This window comes from Mus caroli, chromosome 7 (genome assembly GCF_900094665.2).
Source record: "Mus caroli chromosome 7, CAROLI_EIJ_v1.1, whole genome shotgun sequence".
Classification (NCBI taxonomy): domain Eukaryota; kingdom Metazoa; phylum Chordata; class Mammalia; order Rodentia; family Muridae; genus Mus; species Mus caroli.
Genome location: NC_034576.1, coordinates 82,827,584 through 82,831,164, shown reverse-complemented (window position 1 = coordinate 82,831,164; position 3,581 = coordinate 82,827,584).

Genomic DNA, 3,581 nt, shown 5'->3' with positions numbered 1-3,581 from the left:
GCACTCGGGAGGCAGAGGCAGGCGGATTTCTGAGTTCGAGGCCAGCCTGGTCTACAAAGTGAGTGCCAGGACAGCCAGGGCTACACAGAGAAACACTGTCTCAAAAAAACCAAAAAATAAATAAATAAATAAATAAAAACACAGAAACACATCTATATAGTGTTGTTTACATAGAATTTGTTTTTGAAACAAGGTCACAATATGTAGGCCATGCTGTCTATTGCAGATAGGAGCTGACTGGGGAAATCAATAAATGAAATAATGGGAGAAAGGGTGAGGTATAATACTTTGTTGTTTAAAAAAAGAAAGAAAACAAAGGCAGTCTGTCGTCTTGGTGGGTGTCTGTAAACCCAAGCCTTCGAAGGAGAGAGAATGATCAGGAGCTCTCAGCTACTCTGGTCTCCACAGAAGGCTCATGAAGCTGGGGTACAGCTCAGTGAATCAAAGGGTGGAGACTAGAGTTTGAATCCCCAGCACCCACAAACATGCTAAGGGGTGTGACATCAGCCCAGTAACTTCAGCTTCCAAAGTCAGAGGCTGGGGATCCCTCAGGCAAGCTGTGGAGCTAGACTAACCTAATCACCTGGCTCTGGGTTCATCAGAAGACCCTGACTCAAAAGGTTAGCTGAGAGCTAGCAAGACTCCACCCCAACCTCTGGCCAACCCCTTCCCTGCCTCCCCAACTCCCACCCCCTCAAGGCAGAAACTCATCAGGGACAAATGACCCAGCTTCTAAAAATAAACAGCAAAGAGGAGAAGATGCCAGAGGTGAGGCTTGTTTTAGTTCTAATCCCAGGTGTGGGATACGAGGCTGCTTCAGATGGCTCACATCAACCATGATTTGCCTTGTGCTCTGGCAAGGGCATGATTTTGCCAGCTGCAGATAGTTTCTGTGTGACATTTGGAGTCCTGGTGTCTTTTCAGAGGGTATAAATGCTGGGCCCCAAGAGGCATTATGGGTTGTGGGTTGCAATTTGTTTAGTCATGGGTGAAGAAATTAGATATCCTGGCTGAGAAGATCAAACTTGCTCCAAGGAACCCCTCACCCCTAATCAGCAGGAAGTAGTCTAATGATAATGTTGCCCTTTTCCGAACCCTGATTTTATTCAGGAGTCTCTTTCTTCTCCTATCCTTTTTTTCTCTTATCTAGTGTTCAAGGGTGGAAAGGGTAGAAAAGGGGTGGAGAAGGATGAAAAGAAAGAACCCACAGAGTAACCAAGAATGGCGACAGCCAGACCCAGCACTGGGTAGACAGAGGCAGGATCTGTGACTTCAGGACCAGCCTGGTCTACATAGTTGCAGTAGAGCTGGTGCTATAGAGACCCTATCTCAAAAAAAATTAATTATAATTTAAAAATTAGCTACAAAACGGAGAACAGCCTCAAGCCTCAAACTACTTATATTAAAAGGCTTTGCCTCTTAACACAATAGGATGAGGTTATGCTCGACTGTGAATCCCAAACAGCCTATGGGGATAGAGGGCAGGACTTTCTCATCATCAGTTTAAAAATATCTGGCACCAAAGCAGCATGTTAGCTATTTTTGCCTTTACCCTATGCTGGCACCCTTTCTGCAGAATGGTAAAAATAACACTTGATTCTTTCTTCTTACTTTCTTGAATTTGTTACCCTATTCTTCACTAAGGGTTAAAAGGAACATACCAACAAAATCCTGTTTAGAAAACAAACCAAGGGGATTAGTCACTTAAAAACCAGGCTGGGTGATTCACTCTCTAGCACCATTACAATAAATAAGCTTATTTGTTTTAAAGGCCTAAGCCCATAGTGCTTCATGCTTTATGTTGACCTCAGCTGACCTCACACCATCTTAACCCAGTTGGTGTCCGCTGCACTGAGGAACAGAGGTGGTCCAAGATGCCTTCTCCCTCATGTTCCTTCATTAGAGCTGAAAAGCATGCCTCTGTGATACAGCCATGTCCTCTTGTGTTGTGGTCCACCAACCCAAGTTGCTGAGGTACCCAGTCTTCTGTGGCTGCTTTATTTCCAGCTCAAGTGAAACCACATTACCTGTCTTCCTCCTGCGCTCCCACGTGCAGTTCTACCTCATTCAGCATGATTGGTGTTCATGTGAAACTAGATTGCCTCAAAACAAGAACCCATGAAATCCTGTAACCACCACTGGTGGAGACTGAAGCAGGGCACGGGGCTGGAGAGATGGCTCAGTGGTTAAGTGCACTAACTGCTCTTGAAGAGGACTGAGGTCCATCCAATTCCCAGCACCCACCTAACAGCTTCACAACCATCCGTAACTTCACTTCCAGGGATCCATGGTACCAGGCATGCATGAGGTGCACATATATGTTCATGAAGGCAAAATACCCATAACACATAAATAAATCTTTAAAACAAAAACAAGGAAACCCCACAAAACTTGAATTGTACTAGAGCCTACATTAGTCTCCCAGCCTAGGCATTTCTAAGACAATAGGACACAGCAGGAAAGGCCAGGCTAGAAGCTTATGTGCCTTGGCTGAGGTCTGGGTGGGTAAGATGGCAAACCTATAAGGTAGTGCTGCCACAGTACCTTCATCGTTAGGAAGTTCTTCAGTCTAAATGGAGATCTGGCAGTACTTAGGAACAGTGGGAAATGTACAGGTCTCTTCCCTTCGTTGGGTCTTTTTTCAAAATGAAGGAAAGTGAAGGATGCTAGTAGTATTAATCTCATCAACTGCAGAAAATAAGGGTAGGGTCACAGACCGTGATGACGCAGCCTTAGACTGGGTGGCTAGGGATGCCTCTGGGGAAATAACAGTGGAGGCCTGCAATCTCAGCACTTCCAAGGCCGAGGAAAAAGGACTGCTGTTTCAGGCCAACCTGAGCTATTAAGGCCGCTATTTCAAAAACAAAAGATGCCAATCAATACTATAATTACTGTTATCAGCATTTCAGAAAGCTAGACTTAAACATGATAATGTGAAAGTTAAGATGGCCATACTTTAAGTGCCAACGTAACTTCAGAGAACCAATTTTAGCCGGCAAGGTGTTCAAGTAAGTCAGGTTAAAAACTGTTACTGGATTCTTGCTGCTGACCTGTCTCATTTTCCACCAGAACATTTTTAGCGCAACTCCTAAAACAATCATGCCATATTGCTGAAATTGTAGTGGAGGTCTGGGTTCGAGCCCCAGAACTGCCACTGACCAGCAGACATCTTAGGTCCGGTCCTGTGTACAGGGGCCAGGTTCCCATATACTCACAGCATCTTTAGGAAAAACCTGGCATCAACTGGGAGAGCAAATACAGTTTAACTGTAGCATGTAGTTTGCGAGGCTGTGTTAGGAACTCTAAGCCTTTAACCACTGAAGTTTGGAGTTAATGGTTAGTGATTTGTTCCCAGTCCCAAATCGTCACCCCAGCAACTCACTCCAAGTTTTGGTTGCAATGGAAGTTGGTGGCATGGCTCAGCAGGTACAGTTCTTTCTGCCAACCTGAGTTCTATTTCCAAGGCACACATGGTGGAAAGAGAAAACCAACAGCTACAAGTTGTCTTATGACATCAGCAATGTGCATCCCTGCACACATACAAAATCTAACTTTAAAAACTAATGTAAAAAAAAAAAAAA